Source organism: Phlebotomus argentipes, unplaced genomic scaffold, assembly GCF_947086385.1.
Source record: "Phlebotomus argentipes unplaced genomic scaffold, Phlebotomus argentipes genome assembly contig_39, whole genome shotgun sequence".
NCBI classification, from domain to species: Eukaryota; Metazoa; Arthropoda; class Insecta; order Diptera; family Psychodidae; genus Phlebotomus; species Phlebotomus argentipes.
In genome coordinates, this window is record NW_026776182.1 from 646876 (window position 1) to 663714 (window position 16839).

The 16839-nt window shown below is 40.1% G+C and overlaps 1 protein-coding gene across 2 annotated transcripts in view; it reads left to right on the plus strand.

Moving 5' to 3' along the window:
* Nucleotides 1-16839, plus strand: part of LOC132263734 (disheveled-associated activator of morphogenesis 1) — a 24417-nt gene continuing 7578 nt past the window's right edge. The window contains exons 1-3 of one of the 2 annotated variants that reach the window (XM_059763668.1): nt 1-179; nt 834-1081; nt 6035-6158. The gene's annotated coding sequence lies outside the window, so the exon portion shown is untranslated. Of the gene's footprint in view, nt 180-833; nt 1082-6034; nt 6159-12697; nt 12885-16839 lie in introns of those variants that run through there. The other variant, XM_059763669.1, reaches the window with a different exon arrangement.

A 16839-nucleotide genomic window follows, 5' to 3' on the forward strand; every position in this document is an offset into this window, starting at 1 on the left:
GGCCTCTTACCGCGCTCGAGACTCTCCTCCGCACTCTCTGGCTGCGCTTCTTTGTCGCGGGACTCCCATTTGTGCGCCCTGTGGAATTCCCTGAACCTCCTCATTTTCCCATAAGTGCAGTGAAAAATTTCACCGTGAGTGCGCGCGAAGAGTCGGAAAATTTCAGTGTGATTGCCATTGTGAGTCTCGCTGTGGAATGTTTCCTTATCGTCTGCCCAGAGAGCAGTTGTATACAAAATGAATTCTGTTATCGATCCGCTCTCTTGTCGCCCATCGTCTTCCAAAATTCTGTGACTCGAAAGTGCGGCCTCTTCTGACTGGTATTTCGTTTCCCAAAGAACACACCAAAACGATACTCACACGCTGCGAAGTTGAAAAAGTATCGAAATGACTTGCCGGGAATTGATATTCGTCTTCCATTAAACGCCCACCAGCTCCACCTTGTCTGGTTCTTTCCTCTTGGCCTGCACTGTCCGGATGTTTCTTGTATCTCTTCTCTCCACAATATGATGTCCCAAAGACTATTCTCTCGAGGTTATTCTCCAATAAAATTCCAAAGTGTCTCACTCTCAGGTTCGCCCCCCGCGTTCCACGCACTTCAGCCACGGAAGTGACGAACCGGGCAAATAGTAATTAAGAAAATATTGACTCTTTGGGGTTTAAAAGTCAATAGCAATATTGAATTTCATATTTTGTATCACACTCAGGCTCACCTCAAGTCAGAGGCACATTTTCTGCTGTCTCTCAACTCTCCCCATCGTGACTCAATTTTTGTGTGGCTTCCTCTATCACAATGCCTCAATATTTGCAAAAATTCCCATTCCATTTTCCAGAGTAATGCCGAAGAGATGAGCAAGTCCCTCGGCGAGAAGAAAGAAATGCGGACTACGCAACTCCGAGTGTTCCACAGAGGATTTTTCCACCCATAGTGTCTCAGTGTATTTGTGCAAAGTGATTTTCCCGTCAATGCGGGGTGGTGGCTGAATGCCCACGAACTCTGAATGTGTTTTATTGATCTACACAAGAACGGCGCACGGAAAAACATCTCTTCCCTGAACATTTTCCAGTGGAAATTTACCAAGTGAGTGCGTTCATCTCCTCATGATCGTGCCATCACCTCGGCCAAAAGGCGTCGTCAATCACAGTGCGGCGCGCATTTTGAGTAATTAAATTTAGGGATACGTTTTTCAAGTGGAGTGAAGTCAAAAATGCCGGGGAAGCATGACATGGAGAGTCAAGAAGACGTGCTATTTTTGGCCTTCTCACTCTCTTCCTCAAAATTGTATCCACCAGAGAGATTGGACTTTATTTGTAGGAGGAATTCGTGAGACAAGCTTACAAAATGGTCCATTCCAGAAGACTAATGCGCCGAAACAGCTTGATAATTTCGTGAATTCCCATTGTTCATCGCTAGCTTGTCGCTCTGAATGACAGAAACATATTTAAATGCATTTAAAGCCATGAGTCTCAGCGAGATTACTTGGAAACTTTACGACCTCCTCTTGCTGTACCGCATGATATTATTAAAATGTGGATGGTATCAAATGGTATTATTCACGAGTTTATTTTCGTATTCCAAAATGAATACAATTTTACTATTTCCCACACACGCACACACAATTTCCCTAAACCTAAAAATGCCATCGCTTTTTCACAAAACACCTAACAAGAGAGTTAAACGAACTGAGAAGTGTAAACAAGAGAAGCCGATTGATGAGGAACGAAGTTTTAACGTGCAATCCTATTTGTAAATATAATAGAGTTGGACTTAACATGTCACGTGGGTGGCTGAGGATCACGAGTGCGCGGGAAGCGCGTTCTTGCCCACTCTCGAGAACATGTTAATTAATTGATTGGTTGACGCCACTCCATGGAGAAATAAATCATTGATCTCGCAGATTGTCACAGTCGAATGCAAATGCTGATTGAGGATAATTGACTGGCCACACAGTGATAAATCTGCTTATTCATTTTGCAAGAGAAACACAGCCACTCTTCTCGGATGGTGACTCGGGATTTTATGACATGCAAATACATATTTATAGAAGTGCATACAAACGACAAATGAGAAGCTCTTAAACTTTACAATCGCGCACTCGAGGAACTAACTTTGCAACGACTATTGAGTACTGTCTTGAAAAGTGGACAAAAGCATATTTGCGTTTATGCTAATTTACTGTTCGCACTGATTTTGTGTTAACTGTCTCCTGCCCTTATTAGAGCTGGTTATTATTATGAGAAACACGAAAAATAGGGACCAGAGAGCTGACAAAATGTCCTCCCTCCTGAATATCTCACCCATATGCAGTGGATTATTAGAATATATAAAAAATATATTTATTCGAGCCCTATTTCATCACTGAATTGACTATGCTTGACATAAGAACGTATTCATAGGGGAAGAGGGTTCCTTTTTATCAACCAATACAATAATTCTTTTCTTAACCCCTATGGAATAGATATATAGGTCATATTTATATTCAAGAGATAGAATAACTTGTTACTGAAATTACCCATTTTTCAATACTTACGATCCAGAATTTTATTGTTATTCTTAAAATTGTGCATTTCAAAGTTTAATTCGGTGTGACCATTTATTCCTGAAAGGGTTAAGCCGCCATGGAGTTAGATTGATATGAAATTTAATATATTCTAACAGCAAGCTGATCCCATTCTCATAAACCTTTTAGAATTATCTCCATACTGCATTTACCGACTGAAGCGCTCTGTTGGTGGTTATTTGTGACTTCGTGAGTCCATGTCATGTATTTTGATGAACGTGTTAAACTGTCATAAAGAATTACACTGGGGGTGGAACTATATTGCCATCATTTCACTTTTCAACTCATCTTCACGTGTTTAGCCACACGGAGTGTAGAGAATGGCTGTGTAACACGCCCATCACTGCTTCAGGGGTGCAAAAAATCACTCTCAATTATACATATTAGAGCGAGACTCTGGAATTGAGGGAAATGTGATATAAATTGGCACGTGCCTTGCAGATGTTCAGCGAATTTTTTCTCGTCACATGGCGTCTCCGGGCACAATTTATTCAAGATATCAAGAATAAAAAACGTCATATTGTGCAATTTATTTCTTTCGGCGTCTGCAAAGACACACTCAAGCCTTCGCGGTTGGAGAGGTTTAATGCAAAAACATAAGTGTCACACCTACAGTCGAATCGGGGCGCGCGACGCCCCGTGTGGAAGAGTTGAATGAAAATAAACACTTAGCAGAAGGCTTTTCGGTATTATTCGCTTTTGGGCTATTTTCAGACACTTTTTGTCATCACGTTCTGTGGGTTGGGATGCGTGAATGAGGCGTGACTTTCCCATATTTGGCCACAAATTTTATATTTAGCAACTTAATTTATAGCCTGGGTTCTTTTCTGGGGAAATGCGCCTTGCCAATAATCTCTTGATGACTTCATGCAGTCGCTGAAGGGTTCGTAGAGTCTTGTGAGGTTTTTTTCTGTCTTGAGTAGCAATATGTGACTTTATCAGTTTCTTTGAGAGAGAAAACAGTCTCGCTGTTGAGTGACATTCTGAGAAGTTTTCAAAAATCCAGTGTTTCACTGAATTCCGCTGAAAAGTACACACAAACTTTAACTTGAGCTGTTAATTTAATTTAAAACATTCCCACAAAATTGTTTATGTTATTAAGAGCTGTGACACATTTTTCCTTGGCAAAGACCACAGAGTGATTGTTGTGCCAATGCAACATTTATTTTCCATTAGGGGATGGCAAAATGTAACATTTACAAATTCAATGCGACTGTTTGACCCTCAGGATTCGGCTTGGCGCACCACTTATTTGCAGGAGGGTTGCAGGAAAATCAATACGAGTGCACAATTCACTTCATCTGGCGTGTGACTCATACAATTTTCATGCCCACCAAGGACACCGCAATTGAGATTGTGCCAGACTTCCAGTCCATAAATTTATGCCTTTGGGCATAAACTTCTTTCCGGAGCATTTTCGTTCTAATCTTAGAATATTACACCACTCATTGGCCAGACTAAATAATCACGTTTTACGACTTTGTCAATGAGATACGCGTTGAAAGTTCATTTAGTATGTAATTTGGCTGCAATTTTACGGTATATTCCTCGAAGACAAATGCTGCAGAGAAAAGCAATCATGCACAGATAGAGATTTTCTCACAAGAAATCAATCAAATAGCGTAATAGAATTCTTCAGTGGGAAGAGTGAAGTGAAAATATTTGTATTATTTCTCTTGTGTTGTTTCTCAAAATATGTTTTGAGAAATTAATACGCTGAAATAGAATCAACATCAGCAGAAATATAGGAAAATATTGGTTAGACAACGTCGAGCGATTTTTATGCTTCCTCTAACTGTTATATTCAGCCTTTTTACGTGATTTCACGGACTAATTTAAATTACATCATTATTTATTCATTTAGTCAAGCCAAATGAGTTAATTTTCTTTATTGCATATTAACGAGATTTATGGAATTGCACACTCTCTTAGGTCAACGTGAAGTGAATTTCATTAGCAAGCACAATGGCATTTCTCGATATTCGATTACATTGCTGAAAAAATATCGATTTTCACACAGATTATTCCTCTTATCTTCAACTATGTGGAATTCCGGGCTGAATGTGTGCGAATTTCTCTGGGAAAATAATCACCAAGTAATGTTCTATGCGCATGATTTGGTCGGGAATTGAATTAAAGGCGCTCAATTTACTCCTGGCGCAACAATCTTGCCGTCCAAGAGCCAAACAACATAGGAATCATGATCTATCTTAAGTGCTTTCGTGACTGACGCAATGCAGCCTGTCAACATGTGGAAGAGTGTGTCGAAGAAGAAATCTAATTACCCATTTAACAATGATTCGTGCCCACAGATATACAAATATTGTCACCAATTGACGCATTCTATGGGTCAAACATCCGCCCAATTGATATTCAGGGCGAATCCCACAACAGACATTCGTATTACACATGCCAAAATAGTGATTGTTTTACATGTTCAACAGCGCTATTGAGCGTCTTCTTGGGCACCATTGGAAAGGCACTTTAAACCGTATATTGCACGTGATTTTACTCGGTAATAAATCGGGAAATAGAATGAGATTTATCTCTGAAGCTTTCTCATCGAAGCGGGTCATCGCGCGATGCGCAATCTTTCAGCGAAAAACTATCCAAAAATGATCATCATGCAATTCAACGCCTTCAGATCCCATTTATTAATGTTATAGATTTTTAAGTATCACGTCAGCTCCTAATTCATGCTTCCAATGCCATAAAACCATATTATGTAAATGGGCTTTGATGGTTTTGATGTAATTCCGTGATTTAATACACTCGCCTTTACGACTGAAGAGGGTTGAGATGCGATGAACAGAGAAAATATGTCAATTGATTACTTGTGGTCATGTTGAGAACTTTGTTGCACAAATTGCTGTCATATCTTTCAATTACACTCCCGTCAGAGGATATTAAATAAAGTCAATGAATTTATGAAGATGAATAAGTGTAAATTACAAGCGCTTAATGTTGAAAGCGAGGGATTGCGAGATTTTTATGTTAATTCACTTGTGTGACAAAAATTGCTGTTTTACATAATATACATAAGATCAAGAGACGCGTTATCGCCATCTTCGGTGAAAGAGGTTTTTTAGAAAGAGGAGAGATGTTAAGTCATCAGTTTTGTCCTGATAGATCGACCTCTTTACGCACAGCGTCCAAAGTCGTCGAAACGAAACTCATGGAGTGAACATAATCATAATCGCCTATCAAAAGCGTGATCGCGCACAGCGAATGGGACATTAGACACTTTTCCAACAAACACCGACTGTGCGGAGTTATTAGAGAAAGATCAAATTGAATTAAGAGACGACTTTCATTAGTCTGGCGTATGCAAAGTGGATTTTCATCTCATGACACACCACATTAGGCTTTCATATGCGCAAATTGCACAAGTTCCATACCTCAGATGCCGACTGCAAGATATTTACACTTTGTTTTGTGACAAGAGAAATTGACACATTTTTCTTCTTTTCCAGAGAGACCATAGACGAAAGTGAGAGATCGGAAACTAAGTGGCTTATCGCTTGAGCAGAAAATGCCTCATTGGCACGTCTAAAGTCTTGGCGTTGATCCGTGAAAAAACACGCGCTGTGTGTTGAGGTAAGACAATATTCTTTGCGCGCTTCCACTTCTTTGTGGCCAAGGTAAAGTAGAAAATCGAGATGATATTTGGGTTCGCAGCGCAAAGAGAAAACACACATTTGTGTGTGTGTGTGTGTTGAGATGAGAAAGGAAATCAATCAAGATTTTCTGCTGCAATTGTCGCGATAACATTCAGCGAAATTTCTAATGATCCTTTCATTGACCTCGCGCGATCCCTTGATCGCTCCCCAATTAATACTGTACTGACCGCAGAGTTTCACAAAATACTCGGCGATAGTCACAATCTTCAATTCGCATAAATTGATTCATTCACAAAAGTATAGCACGAGGGGCTGCCCAATAGCTTTTAATGATCATATGACTGAGTTATTTACCAAATGTTTTTATTTGTTAGATTATTTGGTTTCAGTAAGAGACGGTAAAAAGAAGTTTTTGCTAAGATTCGAACAAATTTTTACTAAAACACATCGTTTTATCTGATAAATATCATAGTCTCATTTGTCATCATAATTTCATATATTCATTCACTGAAAAGCCTCTCGATTAGGCCCACTATCCCTATTTCTCAGTAAACGATTGTGGCACCGAAAGTGTACATATTTACAGACCTTCCAGCAAAGCAACTATCAATTTAAATTACAAAATGAAGTATAGAGGTGTTTATGCCTTTTCCTCCAGACTCGCGGACTTTTACTCCAAAGCTCTCTCTCTTTCTCTCTCTCTCGAGCCACGGCTAAATTTCTATCTATCGTGGAATTCCAATATTTTATTATTTTAATGAACATGATCATGTGTTAATTTATTGATCTCTCTCACTCTCCAACTCACCTTCTCTCGCTCTCCCTCTCTCGCGACTTTTCTCGCGATCTTTTCTTTCCATTTCATTCTCTTCCTCTCTTCGGTTGCGCTTTGGTGGGAATTTCAAGTGGTGCGAGAAAGGTAAATAACAACACAAGAGCGCCAAGCAGCGAAGCACCTGCACAAGAGATCATTTGCTAACACAGAGGCGAACGATCAGCACGTGTCCTCTCGCGATCTCTTGTGCATTTCCCCGTGAGGATTCTCATACAGTGCAACTGTGTCTCGCAAGGTGGATAATTTCTTGCACCTTTCAAACTGAGTGAAGTGAGTTTGATGTGATAAAGAAGACCGTGACATTCTGGACAATAATTGCGAGCTCTGCGAAGAGTTAATTGACACTAAAGAGATAATTTAATACAAAAGTGAATAAGTTCATTGTCTTCTTGTGGTTTCACACATGACTTTTGTATGCTACAAATGCGCACTTCCTCAAGACGATCACATAAGAATTTGAACGGTGCGCGAATGGAGGAAAGAAACAGACTTCAAATTGACATAATTGCTGAGGAAAGAGTTTGAGGAAAAATCATTTTACAAAACTCTTATGCTCTGCCTTTCAATTCCATAACTGGCGGTTAGAAAAATGCTGTGACTTTTATTATATTTGAGCTATTGTGTTCACTGACCGAAATTTGCTAATTTCTCGGCACATTGTTTTGTGTATTGTGAATATTTTGAGAGCTTTAGCCATTCACGAGTGAGTCCGTTTCCGTGACCAAGAGATTACCAACAATAATGTGCACCAAAAACCAAATAAACATCTTGATGGAGAAGCTCAATGTGGTATGTTTTGTAATGCTCTTTCCTACTCCACCTTCTCAGCATATTCTTTGCCATGTTACTCTGTGTCTTAATTAGGTAATTATGAAATCAACTGTAAAGTGAATTATCGAATGAATTAATCTTTGGATAATTCCTCACCTCTCGCACTTTTTCCACTATCTACCACTGAGATCAACCCACAAATCTGGTGCGCAATGCAATTTTTCGTATATAGACACGCTGTTGCACAGATAATAACACGGGAAAACAGACGAAATTGTATGATATCACGATGGTTAGACATACATGGAGGTGTGCGGGAGTCAAAAGACTTAACAATTCCAAATGAATATTAATGTAAAAGCTCATTGATTCACAAATTTGAGAAATATATCGTAATACCAAAGGTGGTACATTTATTAATTAATGACATTCCGAAACACTCAAGCAGCAAATGCTCAGCCATAAATTTACAAAGACGATCGCACACTTTTGTGCAAAATTGGACGTTCTGCGATGCGCATTACATAAAAGTTGGAATTGAGGCATGAAATGTCGAAATGTCAACGCTTTTCTGAACTATCACGAAGATTAAATGCATTTTGCAATTTGCGCCACTTTGACTTGCATTTTGCCACAATTCCGAAAAGTCGCGACACCACGGAGAATATTTTGGATTATCCGCAGCTTTTCCACACCGAAATTCAACACTCCCATAGAACTGTGAAAATTGCGAGATGTGCGAAAGGTTGTGACCCAATTTCCTTCCCTCCATTGAATGTGCAGTGCGAGAAATATTTCACATTCGCAAGATCGGTCAGGCTTGGTGAATGAAGAAGTGTGTCGAATTGTGGTCAGAGATTTTACTGTAAAATCACTCTTGGAGTCTTCATCTTGAATATATATTGGATGCGGAGAAGAAGGTCCATTATAAGAAAGAGAAGAACAGGTGAATTGCGGAGAAATTCTCGAAAAATCAATGCTCAATGATTGAGAAGAAAAGGGGCGCAGAGAAGGCAAGGAGATCAAGTGAAAATTCAATGGAAATTCATCGAAGATATTCAATGATCATTGTTCATCGTATTTTCCTTCGATAACCACCATTGTTTCCCATATAAAAACATTTTCCCACGACTGTGGTCCATTGAAAATTCCTCCCTTTGGCAAAGCAGTACAAGAACATCGCGCGATGGAAAAAAAATTCCACTAATCAAATTAATAATTCCTCAACAATTCAATAAATATGCGAGTCAATGAATTGAAAACAAAGATTTTGTTGTGCAAAAAGGTCTGCATTTAAACACATACATTTTAATAAATTAAGTGATGGAAAAGTCAGATACGGATGTTAATGATTACGAGGTGGATAATTGAAATAAGTGAAACTACTTTTTTCTGCACTTGCAATAGACTTGGCTATGGGAAAGAGTCCGCTCGTGTGCCAATGATGTGATTGCAAAAGCAAAAGACAAAAAACGTCTCTGGCGACTTCCCTTGGAGCCAAAAATCACTTGTGATGCCGGTGTGTCACCTTAAACATACATTTTCGCCACTTCTTTCATTTGTCCACGGCTGTTTTTGTTGCCCCTTTCGCATCGCCAATGGCCTCATCGCGGGGAAATGAATGTGAAATTAAAAGCAAAGAAAAAGACACTCATGTGAATACCCACATTAAATGTGAATTATTTGTGCCGCTGTCATCAATGGGTTGGGGCAGAAAAAGTCTCGCGCAAGGAATTGACGCGAAAATCTCTCAAATGACTATTGAATACGTGACGATTTTGAGGCCTTTCAGTATGCTCAACTATGTGATACAGCATGTAATTACATAGTTAAGACACACACTTTTCAACCACTAATTGCTTTAAAATATCCCCTTGTGAGCCTGGATGCCAATTTTGAGGTCGATGTGAACAAATTACACACCGAAAAGCACCTGAGTTACTCCCATTTTGAAGGACTTGCGGGCGCGCTCTCGATATCTGCGTGATCATTTAACCCGTTCACAGCAATAAAGTTCTTCGTGAGTCAAATGGAGTGTTGATCATCAAAAATCTCAATGCTTTATGGGTTAATGGGGAACAATTGAAAAGTCTCAGCGCATGAGAAAATGCCTGAATTTATATTTTTGCGCCTGTGTATTTCGCTTGGTAAATTTTCCTTCCCCATGCTCTCATTATTTATCACATGATCTTGTCTTGATCACCACAAGATAATGAGGCACTTTAGTCATTTTTAAATTCAACAAACTGATTTAAGGCGCCTCATAAACTGCTGCCCGGGCGAAAAGTGGAGTCAACAAGGCACAGAATGGAATTTTACAAGATATTTGGCGATATGGTGCAAAATACCTCCGCGAGATCACCAAAAGTGATGGTGTTTTCGCGGCAGAGTGGATGGTTTTTTGTCATTCTCAGTGCTGTACGCGAACAAAATTTCGCATTTCTGACCGGGGCGCCTCTTGAGTAGAAATTCACGATCGCGAGAGAAATTTCTCATGTCGTCGATGCGGAGAAATGCTGGGTGTTGCACATATAAATAATAAATAAATAATGACGAGGGAAAAAATTGGTAGACGATACTGTCTTCCTGGAGGCACATCTCTTTCACTCACAAACCCACAATAACTGGCAAGTCATTTTGGGATCGTTTATCACGTAGAGCGAATAAAATTGACGATCGCGCGTATTTTCCTCCGTTATGTGCATTAGTTTATTGGAGGTGAAAAGTGGGATCGCATGGCTATAAATGAGAAGGGAATGTTCCAATAGTACACCATCTGCCATTTTCTACGTGCACGATGATCATTGAATTAAACTCCCAGCATTGTGATGATCAGCCATAAACTGTTGTTCTATCTTGAGATTCCACACATGATAACTGTACACCTTGGAGAGCATCTCTCGCCAGGGAAGTATTTGCATCACAATCACCAAGAGACGTGGAGAAATTTCAAATTTCTAACTGATGGATTTCATAAACAAATCAATCATGTCTCGAATATCTTAACGATCACCATCAATTTGGCACAATTAAAAACATCTCCTTCTGCGATGGCGATGGATGAGATGATTTCTTTTCAGCTGCAGTGGCTTGCAGATGAAAAGGGTGAAATATAATGGCTTATTAATTGCAAATTAATGTCTTATAAATGTCATAAAATACATAACGTTTTGATTTCCTGAAATTGATTATGTTACATCAAAATGTTATGAGAGAACGAGATCTTTTCAGCATCTTATAATCGTTCAAGTGTCATTTTTCTGGCTTCCCAAACAACTTTAATGATGATGGCGCAGATCTGCTGCTGCTCGCCTCATGATAAAATCCATTCCAGCGCAATATTTTATTTTGCCGTTATGCAAAATTAATGTATACACACTACAACTTTATGCCCGCGAGACATTTCACAGAATCCACAAGTCTCCTCTCGGGTGCTCTCATCACATGTCACTTGAGGTGAGAACTGAAGGAAAGCGCTGCCCAGAGATCACTTTGCGAAGGTGTTGCACTCCCACGCACGCACAGATTCTCGCTTTTGCGTGCGTGCGACTAATCAATGCAACCACCGAAACACCTTGAAGAGCTTTATCATCTACATATTCTGTCGATTCTAATCGAACAAGCTTAACAACTCCGAATTTGCATTTTGTGTCCAATGCGCAGAGGACAGCAAGTCAATAATTTGCTCCACGCGATTGATTTTGGACAAGGATGTGTCTGTGCACAAAAATTTGCACGATATATTCACACACAAAATTCATACTTCATCGCGCAGTTATGCAATTGATTTAATATCGAGATCAGTGCCTTTGTATGCAAATCATCACGACGAAAAGATCACAAAATTGCTATGCGATCGTGCAGAGTTCGATCGCCTTCTCGATCAATGGCACGCCACACTTGTCGTAGAATTTCTGCGACGCTGTTATTTTATTTTCTTCCGGCACCAGAAGCCAGCCAGTGTGTCTCACACCCATTTTAATTGCATACTCGCGCATGCACTATAATTTTAACGGTATGATCTGCGCAATGCACTCTCGCCAAAGGGAGTCGCGCGAGAAGGTCGCCTATCAAATCTCCTGCCAATTATCAGTTTTCGTCTGCAAAGCCGGGAAAAACTGATCATTACACATAATTTATGCTAATTCATCCAAGACTGTAGATAGCTTTCACCTCGTGCAAATGAATCGTGCACGCATTTTACTTCTTCTCTCCATCCGCTGAGACAATAATCCTATTTTCCCCGAAAACCCACCTCTCAAATCATATTCACATGGCATTTGACAGCGCGATGGTCTAAAGCTGCGTGTTTTTTCCATCGTCCGGTGAGACGTTGGATCACCTTGAATTACTTCAAACTCGCACTAATAGTCGAGAAACGCGAAAACCACTGAAATTATCCATAGTCTATTTCCTCTCATTTCTATTGTTGTCTTGAAAAAGAGGTGTTATTGCCTAAATATTGTGAGAATTATGTAATTGAATTTAATAATATTTTTTCCCTCATTGTGTGTTGCATTACGAACGTATTTTCCTCCACTTCACTTCGCCCTCATTCAAGTACACTCTCAATGCTTCATAATGTGAAATGCTCTGATGAGCGTCAAATTAAACAAAAGTAGCTGAGTAAATATTGTCGACATCATCTTATCTCTCTGCTCAACCGTCGTCAGACTCTGCAGAATGCTCTTGTCTCTGGAGGTCGCAGAATTATGTCTCTCATTTAAATTAATTTGTGGTGATGAGCCAGAGAAACCGCGCGCCTTTCCCGTTTTCCCGCACTTATCTCTCTTATCGGAATGTCAAGGTGGTTTTTTTCCTGTGCATTTGCTGCAACTTCCAGATGAAATACTACACATTGTGCTGATAAGTGGAATTTCAGTATCACACTCTAGGCATTATCTTTCGCATGTCGATCGCCAGCCGAGGAGTCTTCAATCTCGACCAAGTGATTAATGGCATTCAAGCCTCCAGTAGTGATTTGAGTGTGCGTGCACTAAATTATCCTGTGCAAATCCCGCTAAATGGTTCAATCACCAGCATTGTTGCGACGGCGACAGTTGGAAATCGCAACGCTAAAGTACTCTTAATGAGACAGTGAGTGGGTTGATCACATTTCTCAATCAAACTATAATGTGTGCGCGCGCTCTTTTGCAATGCAGGCTCTGTTGGGGCCGAACCACCGAAAAATTTGCGTTACTAACACAGAATTTCTCGACACGACTCTCACGTGTTGCTAATCAGTGCAATTTGGCTGAAATTGAGGTCTAGATTGAGGTTTTCGCTGTTGGTGAGAAAGTGTCCATTAGACTTGAAATCGTGACACTCCTTTTAATGCTCAATTCAACCTCTCCCACACCCGCAATTCTGCCTCGCAACTCCACGCATTCAATTAATTACGCAAAGTAGACAATTTTCTTATTAAAGAGGAGCGCCCAGAGTCGCGACGACAAATTACAAGAGAACAACAAGAGCTGAGAATGCTGGTGGAATTTTATTGAGAAATAAGATCACACTCTCTCTCTCGTGAGTTGTGTCTCCGTTGAAGACGAGGACAGGAGGTAAATAAATTGCCACAAGGAGCTCGAGAAATCCACTTACAAGGTCTTCACCATTCACGATTCTAAGCAGAAAATCATTCGCCGAGCGGACTTTTCGTTTGATTTTCCGCACAGTTATTCGCATCTCAATTACCTTCACCGGTTCAATCTTCGAGTGGTGCTTTCATCTCAATAATTCTGACAGTAATTTGTCCCTAATAAGCCCAGTCAAATGATACAAAGTGGAGTTCACTCGCGAAGAAAAGCTGGTGTTGAACTGCGCAAATCTTCCAGACAGGTGATTTATGAATTGTGAATGCCTTATCGGCAATGACCAAGATTCACACCAGTGAAATCTCAAGATCACTCTCTATGAGCAATTCCCTCTCGACTGTGTAATTTGAATTGCATCCAACCAAACACCTCCACTTCGCCGAGTAAAGCGCAAACGAGCTACAAATGATCGCGAAAATGAAAGTTTCTCACATGTGAGGAACTGAATTTCAAGAATTGTTTCACACACCATTGTAAAAATTGACCGCGTGTCTCACAAATGGTGATAAATTGTTCTTATTCTCGTCATGAAACCATCCAGTTTTTGCCCATTTAGCCGCGAACTCAGTCACTCTGTCTCGCTCTTTGTGGCTTCGGAGTGAAATTTTCGGAGCTGCAACAATGGCACGCGATCATCCAAGGTGATCACAGACAATTATGTGGCATTAGACGAGAGCGCACATTTATCTCGGGCAGAGAGACAGATTTTTCCCTCCATAAATTCTCAAGTCTGAATACCCTCACATCGTCGACTCTGCGGTATGAAATTGCGATCACGATCAGTGTGAGATCACTGCAGGGGAAAATTGACGGTGAATTGACTTCCATGAGAAAGAAATTTGCATAAATCTGCATTAATATGACTTTGACGGTTAACAGAAGTTTTGCATCGCTTTTATATCTCATTCGAGATCAATTTATGCAAATTTTGCTCACTCACATTTTGATCACCAGACAATCAAGGTAAATTCACTACAATTTCACCTCAAATTGCATTGAAAATCGCCGACCCTTTCTAATCTCAATATATTAACCCAATATTAGGATCAATTTCCACCAATTTTTCTTGCCCAACGCCTTCAATCTGGCTTAATTAATAATTTTCCGGATATCATAGTTGTAATTCTTCGATTCCGCATTTCGCTCTCACCCTTCTATCAACATCAGTGAGTAGCTTAAGACAAGATGCCCTATTAAAGTCATTACAACTTTCTTGTAGAGCAGATGAAATGCGGCGGGAAATCCACTCAAAAGTGTATCAATATCAATTTGTTGATATTTCAACGAGAGATTGCTTGATACATCAATCATAAGACGTTTTTTGGACGGCACAGAAAAAAAACACGCATCAAGAAAATAAGAAATTCAATTTCCCCGCGCCAGTGAAAATGCGCGCAGAGACGCGATGAATAAAAATATTTGATTAATGATAAATTACATGTCATGGACGTTTCGTGGACAGTCATTAGCAAAAAGAATTAATTACCAGGTGCTGTGCTGAGCACGATTGGGCGCCATGGCAGAAATGAAGACAATCAGAAAAATTTCATTTTCTGCACCACAATTCAGAGAATGCGGATGGAGAGTGAAAGAGTCATTTAGCATAAGACATTAAAAGCGTTTTGTGAAGTGATATAAAAAAGGGCGTAATTAATTTAATGAGTTAATATGAAGTAAAAAAGATAAAATTTGCAATATTTTGAGTATTTTCTTGATGAAATCGAATTCATCATTTTATGGCAAAAATTTCCGTGTGGCTTTACTGTTTTTTTATCACATCAAAAGAATTTCACTTTTACACATATTTTATTACCCAAACCTCTTAAAGTGCTTCACATTGAGAACCGATAATCACAATCGGATGAATTGCTAATGCAGCCCACATAGTTTCATAGAGAGTCTTCGCGCATTGTCGCTCTGTGAGTGCTCCACTATTTTCTCCATTTGAACAAGGCGAGGTGTGCTTCCTGTTTTCAGTTTTTCCAAGCGCTGCTACTTTTTCTAATTGATGTGTTTGGACACAAAACATCGCGGGCTCTTGTAGAATTGATCAAACAATCAACAGTGGATTTGTTTGGTTGAGTGATCGCTCAAAACACACACAAAATGCTTAATTTCTAAATCAAACACTTCAATCGCGAGCCTTTCATTTCTTCAGCATCCTCCGGCCTTTCTGTGTCACTAATGCATAATGTGAAATGCTGTGTGCACAAGATCACGCTGCCGTGACCCATTTATTGGCCCTCTCGCGTGATATCAGGTCGCGCAGGTAATTAATAATGCAGCCGATGACTTTCTTCTCTTCACGCGCTGCGAACTGCCAAACAGACAAGAAGAAGTTATTCAAAGGAATTCCCTTCATCAATGTCAAGTCAAACGAGTTTCATTTTCATGCGCAACGCTTTTTGCTAAAAATTTTTCAACATTTATTCAACCATCGGCAAATCGCGTTTATTTTACACACGAGCAGAGGAAAGAGAGAATCTCTTTTTTCATGATTTTCATACTCGATGGCGAGATAAGAGAAAAATCGTCAACCGGTTTTCCAGAGATTATACATTTCTTAGGCCTCAGACTTCTCACTTCTCTGGCACACTCATCGTTAAATGATGACTGAGTGGTCAATAAATAATTTGTTGCAATTATAAAATTTTTATTTAAAGTGCCATCGCCAGGGCTCGAGTTGTGATTTCGATGCGTCCCACCGTGATTTCCATTTCTATACGCCCAAAGCGGAAAGTTTACTCTTACTGACCCAATTCGCTTGGCCGTTTGTATGTGTACTCGCGAAGAACAACCAGCAATTACTCTTTTTTATGTAGCGCTACCGAAGAGCGGTACTCGATGGAGTTAAAAATCGCGGCACACCTTCCGCGATCGCGAAGGAAATTTCCGAAGATCGACCTTGAGCTGAGGCGAAATGGTTGTTGAGTCACTTCGCGCAGGAGAATGGTTTAGAAATTGATTGCACTCCCTTTGATGAGGTGCCGCGCGTGACGTTTCATCACTGTTCTTCAATCATCATCACATCCAAAGTGAAACGCATCTCGTGATCACGTGTGATCGTTAGGGGAAATTTTCGCACCGCGGGGCATAAAAGTGATGTTCTTCCTCAATTCCACAAAAAAGGCCACATACGCATGTGTATTGTCCGAAAAATTGCGCAATCTCGTGCGGAATTGAAGTGATTGAGCGCTGGCGACAAGTATTTATCGGCGCGATCGCTGGAATGTGATCTTGTGCAGGCGCGAGGTGTAAGAAAATCGAAAGTCTCGTGTGCATTTGATGCCTTGGCGATATTTTTATGTAATTTACATTTAACCATCTGTGGCGTCAATTAGCAGGCAATTCGTGGGGCACCGAAAATCTGGCGCTTTTTTTTCCTTATGCATACTTCTTTTTGTGTGTATTATTATAAATGGCCCTCTTGCATGAGGATCGTTAAAATTCCACACGCG